At 53.6% G+C, this 16,241-nt stretch overlaps 1 protein-coding gene across 1 annotated transcript in view; it reads left to right on the plus strand.

Annotated features, from left to right (window-relative positions):
* The window catches only part of PHB1 (prohibitin 1), a 444,472-nt gene that overhangs the window by 13,391 nt on the left and 414,840 nt on the right, over positions 1-16,241 (plus strand). The gene's annotated exons all lie outside the window — the stretch shown is intronic.

The following is a 16,241-nucleotide window of genomic DNA, read 5'->3' on the forward strand; positions in this document are numbered from 1 at the left end:
CCAAGCACACCCCCTCCTGGCTTCTGACTTCCACATGTCTTGTTACAGCTTCCGTCTGCCTCCTCTCATTCAGGAATGCAGGTCAGTGTCCACCTTCCATTGTTAGAGCAGAACTGCGCTATCAAGTTCATGTCAGCATCACACCACCTAGCAGATGCCAGGCTAATCTCTGCGGTCATGGGCTCCTCCAATGCTGACTAAACCTCAGGGGAACCTGGAGGAACAGCCCTAGATCCTCAGGAAGTACAGCCACTGTCACTAGAGAAGGAAGGAGCCCACCAGAGAGTGCAGGAGAATCACACCACCCTGTCTGCCGGCTGTAACCATCCGGGAGGAGATGCTGTCCTGCCCAGCATGGGAGGGAGAAAGATGATGGCAGGCTGAGAGGAACATGAGGTCTAGACTCCCCAGATGAGCCATACCTGCGCGTAACACTGACACACCACCAGCGTTCAGACCCTCAGACTTCAGAGCAGAGAGACAAAACCTACCCTTGAGTGTGATAGAAATCAGGTTGCAACCAACCTGCATATTCTAGATTTTTCTAAACATTGTTTCTCTCCATCAGTTCAGATGATTGAGAGCTGACCAAAACCAAACTACTTGTGAAAAATTCATTTTCTATGTATAGCCTGTCTTTCAAAAGCTCCTTCAGGCTCTCAAATCTCACCACAAATCCACTCACACACGTATCTACCCACCTTCCCATCTCTACCTTTTCATACATCCATCCATCTATTTATCCATCCCTCCATCCACTCTTCTATCCATTTATCCATCCTTCCATGCATCCATCCATTCACCTACTTTTCCATCCATCTATCCATCCAACTATCCTCCACCCACCTAATAATCCATCCATTCAACCATTCACTCATATATCCATTTATCTAAATACCTGCCCACCCATCCATCTTAACATCACCCACTCACCCATCCACACATTCCACTTGCTCACTTATCCATCCATCCATTTACCTGCCAATTGACACATGCATCCCCCACCCAACTCACCTGTGCATTCACCCCCTTCTATATATTTATCCACCCACTCACCACTGTACGTCCATCTTCATACACAGATCATCTCTTATATTGAAGGCATGGAGCCAGATCCCTAACCTCCATGACCATTTGCAGTTATTGGGAAATCCCAGCTTCTTGGTATGCTTGGCAGCTTCCCTTCCAGGGACAGAATGGGGCTGGTGCCTCATTGTCTCCACTAAAGACCGAATGAAAGGAGATAGGAGGGGACTAAACCTCAGAATAATGTTTTGATAGAAAAGAAGAATACGGGACAAAGTAGACAACCCATTTGGCAAAAGGAGGAAGAGAGCATCCGTAAATACCTGCAGATCCCAGGATGGATGCAAGGACTGTCCATGCCACAGGCCCCCGATTGCTTCAGGATGAGGTGTGACTCAGGGTGGAGCCAGGTCAGCTCACCCAGCTCCCACTGGCCTGCCCCCATTCCAGAGTCTCCTGAAGCAGCAGAGTCTTCAGGGGGTGGCAGGGACTGACAAGGCAGAGGCCCAGCCACAGGGATTAGGAGGGATCCAAAGGGTCTCCCCTGACACTTACAGACCAAGATCTTGGCTGTATCTATTGCTCGCCAGTTGGGTAACTTTGAGTAAATCCTTTAACTTCTCAGAGCCTCAATCTAAACACCTCTGAATTGGGAAACGTAGCCATATCCATCCTTTGTGTTACTGTCTAGTCACTAAGTTGAGTTGACTCTTTACAACCCGACTGTAGCCTGTAGTCAGGCTCCTCTGTCCATGAGATTTCCCAGGCAAGAATACTGGAGTGTGTTGCCATGCCCTTCTCCAGGGGATCTTCCCAATCTAGGGATCGAAACCACGTCTCCTGCGTTGGCAGGCCAATTCTTTACCACTGAGCCACCAGGGAAACCCCAATACCTGCCCTACCTGTTGAGAAAATCCTTGAGAGTAAATGTGAAAGAACTTTGAAAATCATTTCTGATTTTGCACAGTACAAAGAAAGTGCTAGACTTAAAGCCTCAACATTAGGTGGTGTGACCAGACCAGCCTACCAGTCACCCTCCCCATGGAGAAGCCGCGGGTGGCTCTCCAGAAAGAGGAGGCCCAATGTCATCCCCATGCCTCCTGCACTGAGCTCCTTTGAACACAGCTTGGCCTCACTAGGGCCTCCCTGGTAGTTCAGTTGGTAAAGAATCCGCCTGCAATACAGGAGACCTTGGTTCGATTCCTGAGTCAGAAGATCCCTGGAGAAGGGATAGGCTACCCACCCCAGCATTCTTGAGCTTCCCTGGTGGCTCAGCTGGTAAAGAATCCACCTGCAATGTGGGAGACCTGGGTTCGATCCCTGGGTTGGGAAGATCCCCTGGAAGAGGTAAAGACTACCCATACCAGTATTCTGGCCTGAAGAATTTCATGGACTATATAGTCCATGGCCTCGCAAGGAGTCGGACACAACTGACTGACTTTCGCTTTCACCTCACTAGGGTGGGCCGAGCCCTCCCCAGAGGGGCGCCCACAGCCTTCTCTCTTGCTCTCAGCACTTACTGGCCAGATCACACCCGCCCCCAGGAATGCAGAGGGAAGGAACGGGAGGTCGGAGCTGAAGTCAACTGTGGGGGAGGGGTGCAAGAGCCAGGAATGAGAGGTTCAAAGTCATAGGGGTGCCGCCCCAGATGTAGGCCTGCCAGGCACATGCTGAGCGACAGAGAAGTAGGAACCCAGGGAGAAGGTGGCGCCACCAGCAGTGGGAGGTGGGCACCCCACTTCTCATCAGCCTACACCTCTGCTCCCATAAAGGTGTGGGGCAGGGGGGACACACACACACACCCTCCAGCACACACACACACACACACACACACACACACACACACACACCCTCCAGGCGGGAGAGGCTTCCACGGTGAGGGCACCGCCCCTGGGCTCGGAGGTGTCGCTGTCGGTGCCAGCCGGGTGGGCTGGCATGAGGTGGGGAGAGGGCGGCGCGGGCAGCTAATCCCCCCAGCGTCTCCCAGACGCCCACAGAGACCAGGGTGAGCTCTTTGTCTGAGTGCAGAGACGACAGAGGGGCGGCGGGCAGGCGGGCAGGCTCCTCGTTCTCTCCCCTGCCTCCCGCCCCAGGGCAGGTAGAAGCCTGCCGTCTGTGGGGATGGTCGGAGGGAGTGAGGGTGAGAGGATTAGGAGGGAGACAGACGCTTATGACTTGCAGGGTTCCCTCCCTCCGGCCCAGAGGGCCTGTGGTTTGGGGGTAGGGGTCCCCAGAAGGGCAGTGGGCCGTGACCTGCAGTGGGAGCGGGACTCATGTGCGGTGGGAAGCTGGCAGCCCTGCTACATTCACACACCCAGTCACACCCAGAATGACAACCTACACACATACGCGCGCGCGCACACACACACACACACACACACACACACAGCCTGAGTCCCAAACTCCGCATCTACACGTGTTTACTCCCAGGCTCACTCGCACAGAGACCAACATCCAGGGGGATAATTACACAACCCCACAGGATCAAAGTTGGACAGTTTAAAACAGCCCTCATCTACCACCATACTCATAGGCTGCCCCCCAGAAGCATCACGATGGGGTCACATGTTGTCCTAGTCACTTACAGTGGAGCAATGCCACAGCCACTGGTGTGTCATCTCACACCCAGGCGCCACCAGATCCCAGCAACCCAGTCACCCACACCACACAGGTCCCAGCCCACCAGCCCCTTCACACAGAGGGTGCCCACCGCCTAAAGCCTGTGGCACTGAGTCAAACACACGCACACCTTCCGCACACCCCAAACCCTTACCACCTAGCACCACTTGGCACCAAATAATTGCTTCTCTGTGTGCCTGTTTCTTTCTCTCTTACACAGATATACCTGCCCCCACAACCCTCCACCTTCTCCAAAACATCAATGCCCAAACATGTCAGTCTCCTTAGAGAGAATGGAAAGGCCACCCCCTTCCTGTCCCTGCAATTCTGCCCCCTGAGCACCTCTCCTGCTTAATTTTAAGTACAGGCCCCCAGACTCCCAGGCCCGGCTAACCCCATGCCACAAACACGCTAGGCCTTAGCTGGACCCAGGCTCACAGGAGCAGGCAGCAGGTCTACCTCAGGCCAGCCCTCCAAGGCCTGTTGTTTTGTTGCTAAGTCGTGTCCAACTCTTTGCGACTCCACAGACCGTAGCCCACTTCTCTAGAGTCTGCAAACCTAGACACATCCTGAGCATGGCATTCAGAGCTGAGAGGCCCTGACTGGCACTCCCACTGCCCCCGCCAGCCACAGGGATGCACAGGATCACATGCGCCCCTTCTCCTCCCTGACCCCGCTCCCTGCCTGAAGCCTGTCTGCCCTGCAGCCCAGGAGCCCAGCGTTGGCAAGCTGAGTCCCGCTGTGGCCAGCGCCTCCAAGGATGAAAGACCTCTGGCTCCTCCAGAAACCAGGGCTAAATATACCCCTCGCCAGCTTTCTTGTGCCTAACTGGAACCAGCTGGGCAAGACCCACCCTTCCGCCTGCAGGACAGGCCATGGGCCATCAGAGCAGGGACCGGTAGATCAGCAGGCCACTTCCTGGGAGTCAGGCCTGACAGAGCACTGGGATCCGAGGAAGTGGATGAAGCACCCTTCCCCAACCCCTATCCTTCCACAGGACACTCCCTGAGCCCAGCACACAAAGAATGGGCTCCTTTCGAGCCTCAGGTTTTCTATTTGTAAAATACGGATAATTCATCACTGACCGCGTAGTGTTGTTGTACACAGTAAATGAATTGATACAGGTAAAGTGCTGGATCAGTGCCTGGTACACAGTAAGTGCCCAGTAAACTATTACACACACTCTGGGCACCCCTGTGGGATGGGCCCAGGGCTAACAGCCTCAAGTCGGCAGGGCTGCCGGGAGGGGGCAGAAGGATGGACCCTGCGGGGTGCGGGGGGCAGATCAGTGAGGGGCCCCGGGAGGGGTCAGATGAGCCAAGGACACGCCCCCACTGGGCCCTGCCTCAGGTCTGGCCACGTCCCCACTTCCCTCCCCCTGCCAGAACTCCGCCCCGGGCTGTGGTCTGTGCTGTGGCTGCAGCTCCCACGCCACGGCCCAGTTTAGCGGCTCCAGCCCGCGGCCCCAGGACAGCCCACTCTCTGGCCCAGTCCAGAGGCCTGAAATAGGAAGGAAGAAGGGCCTAAAAATAGCCCTAATTACAGAGGGGCCCAACGGGGTGGGGGGCGGCGGCTCCTCTCTGGCTCCTGGGCACTGCCACAGCCGGCCCAGGATCCTGCTCCGGCCCTGGGGAAGGGACCCCACCCTGGGCCTCCTGTCCCCAGCCCACAACAGGCCTCCCAGTGGGACAGAGGGGTGAGGGGTGGGGTGGGGGGATGGGCCAGTAGGGAAGTTGAGCCCAAGTTAGGGACAGTGTCGTCCCCTCCCCTGACTCCAGGGCTGTGAGAGCCCACCCCCGCTGCTCCTCATTCAGGAGGATCACCCAGCAGCTGCCACAAAGGGTGCTGCCTTCACTCAGCCTACCTTTCCCTAGTCCTGAGCCCTGCCTCCTCCAGGAGGCCTGCCTTGAATACCCTCACCTGGCCCTGGCTCTGTACCAGGAGAGGTTCCCGGAAAGCTGCACCTATGTGTCCCCCTTTCGATTGGCTCCAGGGGCAAGGTTGCGATTCCCACCATCCTGGGGGCTCCCAGAAGGCAGGGAGGGGCTGCCTCTTCTGCATTTCAGCCTTACTAGAAGCAACAGAGCATGAACATACATAGAGAGGCCAAAGGGAAAAGAAGAAACCGGTTAAAGATGCCTAAATTCTGAGAAGACCGAGACTAAAATAATAGCGGGCACTTCCCTGGTGAAATTCTGTGTCAGGTTCGAAAGAGATACCAAAGAGAGTGCTCAAGGGCCCTACCTGCTTTGCTGCCCCCTGCCCAACTGCTGCCAGCCCAGGAACCCCGAGGTTTGGGAACCTGCAAAGCTGAGGCCCAAGCTCCCTTGCACTTGCCGTCTCACCCTGGGTGACTGACTTCATTCCTTTGGGCTTCATTCTCTTTGCGTGTACAGTGCACACTACCCAGGAGCTCACGGGTTTGAGGTGGAAACCCTGTGATGTGTGCGAATACCCTTTGTGAGATAGAGGTTACCCTAAGGGGCATTAGAGCCTCTCCAAGGAGCTCGTGGCCCCTACCCTGGCCCTGCCCATATTTTGCCGCATCTGTTTTCCTCCCTGTTTAAAGTCTCAGGGAGATGTTGGGCAGGGTGTGGATGTTGTGAAGGGTTACGGGTGGTTAATCACCCTGGGCTAGGGGCATGGAACGGGTGTACCCTCATCTAGGATGGGACACACGGTACGCTGGTGCCATCTGGTGGCTACAGATAGCAATGCTGGTTACTGGGCTGAGAGAAGACAGGAAGGACAGGAAAGCAGAAAAGTGGGTGTAAAAGGAAAGGAAGGAGACAGAGCCGGGCACCCAGGAGAGAGGGGAGGAGGGAGTGAGATGGAAAGAGGGAGGCAAGCCAGGGCCCACAGCAAAAGGGGGATGCCCAGGATTGGGCCCGTCGGATGCTGCCACAGGCCCGGGCAGCCCAGACCAGCAGCCCGGGAAGATCTGCAGCCTCTGAGAGGCTCCCAGAGGCCATGCGCTCCAGCCCCAGCATGAGTTTGAGCCATGAAGCCTGATGGCCAGGAGGCTGAGATCCAGCAGGTCAAACCAGGTGTTATTCCACAGGGACCCCCAGTTCTCAGGCCACCCCCATGGGCCTTCAGCTGTTGGCCCCCAGCACCAGTGATGGAGTGAAATGGTCCCTGGAAAAGGTTGGCCACAGCTCCCCCGAGGACGCGTGTGAAGGTAAACATGCTTCTGTACATGTCGCCCACATGTAAGAGCCCAGCACACGCCCTACAGGCCCCGTGGACGCCTGTGACACGCACCTGTGTTACGCAGATGGCTTGGGCTGGGTGGAGTGCTTGGAGGCCCCCACCTCACCCTCTTCTCTGCTTCCTCTCAGGGGCGGGAGGCAGAGGGCAAACTTGTTTACCACTTCTGCTCTGGGCAGTGGTGATGAGCTCAGACTGGCCCATTGCCCTCCAAGGGCAGGGCCAGGCCTGAGTCATGGGGGTCAGATGACTGCAGAGGCTAAATGGGTCCCATCCTGCAGCCCCCAGGAGCTGCTGGCAACCCTGCCCTTTCGCTGATGGTGGGCCACCCTTCCAAAGCAATCAGGATGGGGTGAGGAGGGGGATTTCCAGGCTCAGGCCCCAACCAGCCCCTCCCCTGACCAGAGGACAACAGGGCAGATGACCCCCTCGATCTATGCCCAGCCAGGCCTGGTCCCCTGAACACCCATCCAGGAGCAGCACCTCCCTCTGGGACATCCTGGTTCAGACCAACGCCCTCCCAGAATGCCAGCACTCCTTCAGTCATGTGCAAGGCCCCAAACACATCTCAGAAGTAAACGGAATGATGCAAAAACGGTTGTGCTGGAGATTATGATACTTCTCCCTGAGTCTCAGTCTGCCACACTCTGAGATGAGAAGAGGGATCAAGGTCGTCCAGGGGCATTTCCCAACTGACACCTGCCTTGGCCTGCAGTATGTCTTTGGGGGGCTGCAGCTGATGGAAGCTGAGAGAAAGTCCTCAGCTCTGGCCCCCCCCACCCAGACCTGCAGGCCTTAGGATTATCTGCCAACAGGAAGACCACAGACTAATCCCCCTTGACAGCAGCGTAACCAAGGTCAGTTCCAGGTACCCACCTTCATGATGTATTTTTGCCTTGTAAAATACTTTCTAGTACTGCGGGTATTTTATTTCCATTGAAAATGAATTCCTAATGATTTTTAACGCCTCTCTATTTTTTGGAGTTCCACCAAAACTAGTTTCCATGAGATCCCTCCCAAAGGTCCCAGCTCACAGGAGGTGCTCTCCACTATTGACCCAAAACATTTCCCCAGGGGCACAGGTGGTCTTCCACTGCTGCTGGGATTGACCTTACCTCCCCAAGGACCACTAACCCCCTTAGTCAAGACCAGAGAGTTCTTTATTCTTGGTGCCCCTCACCTGCCAGCTCTCCACGCAACCCTCCACTGGTGCAGCACAGACAAGGACACAAAGCCAGGTTCCATCCAGGTCATGTCACTAGACTCACCAGGTGGCCTCAGAAAGGCCAGTCCCTCATCAAGGGTATTACTGGCCCCACCAATACAAAGAAGCAATTGGAAAAGATGACCCCAGAGGTCTCTCTGAACCCTGAACTCTAGGGTTTTATAATTCACTGACAGAGGCATCTCTTTTTATTACAAAACTGAATGAGAACTAAGGAAAGAATAAGTGTGAAGGCTCCCTGCCCCCCAGCCCCAAGCTGGCACTGACTCTTTCCCATTGCTCCTTTGGCACTGCCTACTTCCTCCTGGCCACCCTCTGGCTTCACTGATCCTCATACTCCACCCACCGCCACCCTGCCCCCGGCGGCCTCCTGCTTCAACTGCTTCAAGCCCTGACAGTGTACTGGCCCTCCCCCATCCGCTCCTCTGATCTCCAACCCTGGCAGCCCCTCTCCCCATCTTGGCACAGCATCTTTCAGCCTGCTGTCTGCCAAGCCTGGGCATCGCCCACTCTCCATGCCTAGGCACCAGGGTTTGGCTTTTGCCTCCCTGAGCCTTCAAGCCTCAACACTATCCTCGCCCACCCGCCCCCCTGGGTGCCAGAGACTTGCTGACTCCTGCCAAAGTCAGCATGGTCATCCCCCTGCCTCAGGGCCAAACTATGGCTCCAACAACACTGACTGGTCCAGCCACTGTCACCCCTTGGGTCCTCAGATGAATCCCTCCCAGGGTGATGACTCCATTTACTCTTTGGTAAGAAACAAGGACAGCTTCACTGTAGCAAGAAGAGCAAAGACTGTCAGCACCCCTCACGGGTCCCAGGGCAGCAGCGTCCAGATCACAGGAAGTCCCCAGGTGGACCACTGGCCGGCGATGGGCCTTTAGGACCCTCTTGTCACGACTCTTAACAGGAAGCTGAGAGCAGACCCTGTGCCTGTGGGCTCAAAACACTGGTGGGAGCTTGCCTACCCCGGGTCGGCCCGATTTCTGCCCCCAACTCTGTCATTGTGTTTTTCTCCACATTTCCAGGCTGGACAGGAAAGGCGTTTGGGGGAGAATGGATCCATGTATATGTATGGCTGAGTCCCTTCACTGCTCACCTGAAACTATCACAACATCGTTAACTGGCTACACCCCAACACAAAATAAAAAGTTCCAAAGGAAAAAAAAAAACTTCCTCCACTTTTCATACTGTTAACCTTTCCTTTTTTCAACTTTGTTTTCCCCTTTTTTCTTATAATCGCTTTTTTTTCCAAAATGCTTCAATTATATCAGGCACATAAAAATGTATAGATAATGTTACCGCAAACGTCAGTGCTCTCTACCTAGGTTGGTTTTGGGGGACTGCTTTGTTTTTTGGTCACATGGCTGTGGGATCCTCGTTTCCTGACCAGGGACTAAACCCAGGCCCTCGGCAGTGAGAGCATGGAGTCCTAAGCACTGGACTGCCAGGGAATTCCCTCACTACCTAGTTTAAGAGAGGAATCATTACAAAGAAAACTGAAGCCACTTGTGTTCCCTCCTCCTCCCCATGTATATGTTACTACATGTGTATGTCCATTTATATATGGATATATGTTTTTCATGCTTTTAAATTCTATGTAGATGGACCCATAGTCTAGGTATCTTGATATAACTTGGTTTTTTAGCCCAACACGTTGATATACACACTCTAATTTATTCATTTTTACTGCTGTGTAGTATTCTACTGCCACAATGGACTTACCTATTTTCCTGATAATGGACATTTAGATTATTTCTCACCTTGTTTTAAATTGTAAAGGTAATAAGTGCACATATTCTCACTGTAAAATATTCAAATCATATAGGGTACTGAATAAATAATGGAAACCTCCCTTTACCTACTTCTCCATCTCAAAATTTACCACCATGACCACCTATGTGTATTCTGCCAGCCCTTTTTCTAGGCATTAACATATGCATGTTTGAGGTGAGGAGGATTTGGGAACCCATGAAGGGAAAAAAAACACAACCCCACATAACTCCTTTGTTCTAAAACCTTCAGTGACTCCAGTGTCTGCTGGATAAAAGCCACACTCCCCAGTCTGGCATTCAGGGCCTCATCTCTCGGTTCCCCAGTCCCCAGGCAGCCTGTACAGGGTCTCACTGAACCAGCATTCCTCTGAGAGCCCACGTGTTCCAGACCTCGGTCAGAGAGAGCAGGACAGGGGTCAGTCCTGAGTCTCCTGCCCCACCTGCACTAGCCAAGTTAGCCCACTCATGGGTGCCACTTCCACTTCTGAGAGGCTGGCTCCAGTGTCCTCCCTGACTTGAGAAACAAACTGTTCTGCAGACAGTGGGGTCTGGAGGCTCCACTTGGTAGACAAAGGATGGTGCATTATAATTATATTTTCACTTAGCAGTTCACTTCTCTGCCACACTCACTAACTAAGATCCAGGAAGAAAATGCCAATTGGATTCATGAGCTTCGCCTCTCCCACTAATGGGGTCAGGCTCTGGCGGCCTTTATTGCACAGAGGCTCCGGGAGACGCAAACACACAGGCGAGACTTCACCACCACTTATGAGGCAAAGGGCTGCGCAGAACCCACATTCCCTAATGTGGGGGATCGACATACCTCCCTCAGCGTCCAAGCCTGAAGCTTCTGAACTCTGACTTTAAGGCCGGGCACACTGAACCTTGTCGGAGAGACCTGGCCACAGGGAGTTCCTAGTCTGAGAGAAACCCAGTTCCTGTCCTTAGGACACTCTTGATCTGACGACAAAGTATCAGGGCATGCCGAAAAGTACTTTCTTTAATCTGGCTTTCCTGTAAAATAGGCGTGAGTGTTGTTGTTTAACTATAGTATTAATGGCAATCATAACAGCTACCATTTACTAAGCCCTTACACTGTGCCTGATGCTGCATGAAGTTCTTCTATGCGCTATCTCATTTAACATCTCAACAACTTTTTGAAGTAAGTATAGTATTATTCCTATGTTATGGTGAAGGGTTAGGTGTCTGAGTTTACACACTGTTAAGTGATGGGGTCAGAATTCAAACCCGGAGTCATCTTCTTAGACACTACACTTTGTTTCTACTCTTTTTTTTTTCCTAATAAAAGTGTTTTTTCTTTAATTAATTTGCTTCTCTTGACTTCTATCCTTCTTGTGGATAAACACTGCCCCCCCCGCCCCCCACCAGCCAGTGCACATTTGTCTTTCCTCATAGAATCTAATTGCGAACATGATGTGGGTAGGTGGGGGCCAGGGACCTGGGGAGAAAGGTGATGGAGAAGGAAGGGAGATGGAGTGAGAAGTCCCAGGGCCATAGGCCTGGGCCAAGAAGCACCTTTGGTGGTGGGCGAGGGGTCTGATGAAAAGGGCAAGAACAGGGACTGTTTTCAATCACTCTCAGGACTCAAGAACTTCTGGTACTGGGCCACCTATACTTTCAGGCCCTCTCAGAAATCCTTGGGATATTATTGACAAGCTATAAACGCTGAAGGCAAGGCAGACTTGGGCCAAATTGTCTGCCATGCCTACACAACTTGTGGACACAGAGGGGTATGGCTTCATTTGCTCCATCTATAATCCATGTGTAGAGACCCTCTTTCCCGAACCCAAAGTCTTCTGTCTAGGTCAAGTGTCTGAAGTGTGTGTGCCTGTGGTCAGCTGCTCAGTCGTGTCCAACTCTCTCCGGCCCCATGGACTGTAGCCCGCCAGGCTCTTCCATCCACAGAATTTTCCAGGCAAGAATACTGGAGTGGGTTGCCATTTCCTACTCCAGGGGACCTTCCCGATCCAGGGATGGAACCTCGTCTCCTGCATCTCCTGCACCGGTAGGCGGATTCTGAAGTGTACCCATACTGTAACCACACTGTAAATATGGGTAAAGAGGGCCCAGGATTCTTATTCTCTCCCCCAGATACCACTGCCATGGCACTTTCCACAGTTAAAAATGTTACAATGCTTGCTGTTTTTTCAGCTGTGTGGTGGGGCAACTCCCACGTTGTAAGGTCTCATCAAATCCAGAATCAATGAATGAATGCATTAATGTAATCTCAAAGATTCGCAGTGAAACGAAGCCATTGCCGCTGAAAGGGTCCAAGCACAGGGTGCCAAGATTATTGCCCCAATTCCACACACTGGGCTACTTGTACCAGGAACCACCCTGCCCCCTCCATTGGAACGACTGCGCTGCGGATCCCAAGGAGGCTCGCCTCCTCTGGCGGCCCAGCCTCCCTTTCTCCTCGCGTCTTTCTATCCAAGAGGCAGGCCGTGAGTCTAGGACCCAGCTCTGGCCCCTTCCGGATCCGCCAACGCCAAGTTCTAGAAACGCGCGCGCGGAGGTGGGGTGGGCGAGTGGATTGGGCTTCGGAAGGAGCCTCCACATGGGGGCGCTGGAAGGGCGCGGGAGAGACTGAAGCAGGGTCTCTGTGGCGTCCTCTGGGCTGGGGAACCCAGAGAGCCAGCGCCCCCGGTCCCCTTCCCGCTCCGGCCCGCCCCGCCCCTGCCCCGGCTTGCGTTTGCGTTCTCAGCCGCAGGGAAAGAGGCCGATCGGGCTCCGGGCTCCGCGGCTTCACAGCTGGACGGCCTCGCCCGAGGCACCCAGCCTCCCCGAGCCGGCCGGTAAAGTGGGGCCAGTCTTTCCACCTCCTTTGGACGCAGTCGGCGCTCAGGAAACGTCAGCTTCCTGCCCGCATCCCGCCCTCGGCTCGTGTTTCCCTCTTCCTAGCTGTCCTCCCTCCTGCGTCCTTTCTCCTGTCGGCTCCGCAATCTTAGCCAAACCGCAGCCTTTAACAACCGTGCGCGCCCACCCGGCGCCCGGGCAGCCTCGCCGCGGCCGCGACTCACCTCGCGGCCCGCCCGCCCCCGGCGCCGCCCCCGCCCCCGCCCCAGCCCCGCGCTCGGCCAGCTCCAGAGGCCTCGGCCCGGCTCAGCAGCGGCTCCCCAACCCCCGGCCGGGCCGCGAGGATCGGGCGAGGAGGGACCCGCAGGCCAGGGAAGTGCCCGGGTGGCCGAGGGCACCGGGCGGGGCGGCGGGCTCGGCAGCCGGGCTGAGAGCGCCAGCCTGACCGCAGCGCGAGGGCAAAGCTGGAAATAGCCGCGGTTTCCAGCCGGTGCCCGGCCTCCCTCCCAGCCTTCCGGACCTTCGGGATTTTCTCTCCCTTCTTCCTGCCGCCCTCTCCTCTGCCCCGTGACCCCTGCCCCCTCCCCGCTGTGCCCCCACCACACCCTGTCAAACTGGGGCCAGGAGACTAGCGCTAAGGTCCAGGGTTCCAGAGGGAGAATGATAACAAAACTTGATAGGACTAATTGAACACATACTATGCGCCAGTCACTGTGCTGAGCTCTTTAAGGGGGGGCATTCATAAAGCCTTTACCACCACCAGATGAGGGTTGGCTCCAATCTGCAGATGGAGAAACTGAAGCTCAGAGAGGGTCCTTGGGTCCTAAGGTCACTGGGTTTCAACCTGCAGAATGGGAAGCCATCTCCCCTGTCTAGAGGTGAACGTTGTTACTCTGCCTCCAGCCATGGGCTGCTTGCTCTTGTGGGAAAGTGGGAAGCAGCTGCCCAGGGACCTGGGATGCTAGTCAGCCAGTAATTCTCAGTGTAACCTAGACCAAGCCCAACTTGCTGGCTTGTGACATCCAGTGTCAGTTTCCATGTCTGTAAAATGAGGGGGCCATTCATCTCTGTAAGGAAAAACTTGTTAACAAAAGTGGAGAACCAAAGTGGATTGTAAGTTATTAAATGCCCTGCCTGTGGGAAAGTTAGCTGGGGGCTGTGTAGATTCAGACCCACAAACTAGGGTTGACTAGGTCAGAAGGGGCTGAGCTGGGGAACCTGCATTTTAGCAAATGCAGGGATTCTGAAGCCTTCAGGGTTTCGACGGGGTTGTTTTCATTTTAGCTGCTCTGCGTCTTCACTGTGGTCCCTGGACTCTTGCTATACGCTGGCGTCTCTGGTCATGGCACTCAGGCTTTTCTCGTTGCAGAGCATGGGCTCTAGAGAGCAGATTCAGTAGTCGTGGCACGGGCTTAGTTGCCCCAAAGCATCTGGGATCTTAGTTGCTTGACCAGGGATCAAACCTGTGTCCCCTGCATTGGAAGTAGGCTTCTCAACCACTGGACTACCAAGGAAGTCCCTAAACTATCAGGTTGGGATTCACCAAGGAGATTCCTGAAAAGGAGCGAAAGTAGCGTGTCCTTGCCCAAACTTCCACCCTTGACCTTATAACATCTCTGCCTTCACTGGCCTGGACGTGGAGTGACTGCATGTTTCTTAAGGACCCACTGTGTGCCAAGCACACATATATCACAGCCCCACTGTCAGAGCGCTCATAGCGTAATCGAACAGCCTGGCAGGGCTGTCCTCAGCCCAGCTAACACTGGGAGAAATGGAGCCAGACACCTTCATGCAGGGGGTGAAGCTTCATGCCAGGCTGTACGCACAATGAGAGAGCGAGGGCCAGGTTCTGCCTGCACTCCCCCGGTCAGCAGCCTCCTCAGCGCAGGACACAACCTGCACAGCCTCTGACCACGTCCTGTGCAGAGCTGCAAGAGATATGAGTGGGAGACATAGGGAAAGCCTAGGGAAGGGGCCAGTGAATTCTTGCTGGAGTCAGGAAAGATAAAAACTCTACTGGGGGTGAACATGAAGCAGACCTTTAACAAGTGGGAGTTTACCACGTGGAAAAGGAAGTCCAGGCAGAGAAACAGCTAAGGACAGTGTGTAGGAGAGGGGAATCTTGTCCTGTATGGGAGCAGGTGGGGAAGCTGTCTGCGGGCAGGAAATGGGCAGACTGAGGGCATGGAGCACAGCCTTCTCTCCCCTACCCTCTTGCTGGCACAAGGAAACTGAATGCAGCTTATCTGCCAACCAGAGTTCTCCATTCCTAGAGGCTGTGAGATGCTGTTGGGCAGGGACGGTGCCTTATTCATCTTCTGTTGCCCAGTGCCTCACCCAGCGTCCATAATAGTTAATGGGTATTAAATATTTACCATCATGCACCGTGCTAAGAGCTCCACATGCATTATCTAATTTCATCCTCAAACAACTTTGGAAATACGTGCTATTAATAATCTCATTTTACTGATGAGGATTCTAAGTAACATGCCTAAGGTCACACAGCTATTTAGTGAAGGCCCTGGGGATGGAATTCACAGCTCTCCAACCACAGGGACCTTGTTCTATATCTGTTGGACTAAGTGGAGAAGGGCCCTGAATTCCATGCTAGGGAGCTTGAACTTTACACCATGGGCAACGGGGAGACACTGGAAGGTTGTAAATAGGGAGAGATGGGTCAGGTTAGGGCTTTGAAAAGACCACTTTGACAGCAGTGGGAAGATATTTTAGAGTTGATGACATTTGAGCAGGAGGCCATTTTTCTGGCAAATCCCAATTCCTCTTGTAACTTTTTAAAGTCTTGCCTTATCTCTTAGAGCAAGACTTATATGCAGAGTACATCATGCAAAATGCTGGACTCGATGAAGCATAAGCTGGAACCAAGATTGCAGGGAGAAATATCAATAACCTCAGATATGCGGATAACACCACCCTTATGGCAGAAAGCAAAGAGGCACTGAAGAGCCTCTTGATGAAAGTGAAAGAGGAGAATGAAAAGGCTGGCTTAAAACTCAACATTCAGAAAACAAAGATCATGGCATCGGGTCCCATCACTTCATGGCAAATAGATAGGGAAACACTGGAAACAGTGACAGATTTTATTTTCTTGGGCTCCAATATCACTGCAGATGGTGACTGCAGCCATGAAATTAAAAGATGCTTGCTCCTTGGAAGAAAAGCTATGACAAACTTAGCCAGCATATTAAAAAGCAGAGGCATTATTTTGCTGACAAAGGTCTGTCTAGTCAAAGCTATGGTTTTTCCAGTAGTCATGTATGGATGGGAGAGTTGGACTATAAAGAAAGCTGAGTGCCAAAGAATTGATCCTTTTGAACTGTGGTGTTGGAGAAGACTCTTGAAAATCCCTTGGACAGCAAGGAGACCAAATCAGTGAATCCTAAAGGAAATCAGTCCTGAATATTCATTGGAAGGACTGATGCTGAAGCTGAAGCTCCAATACTTTGACCACTTGATGTGAAGAACTGACTCACTGGAAAAGACCCTGATGCTGGGAAAGATTGAAGGCAGGAGGAGAAGGGGACGACAGAGGATGAGATGGTTGGATGCCA

Source organism: Capricornis sumatraensis, chromosome 8 (genome assembly GCF_032405125.1).
Source record: "Capricornis sumatraensis isolate serow.1 chromosome 8, serow.2, whole genome shotgun sequence".
Lineage (NCBI taxonomy): Eukaryota > Metazoa > Chordata > Mammalia > Artiodactyla > Bovidae > Capricornis > Capricornis sumatraensis.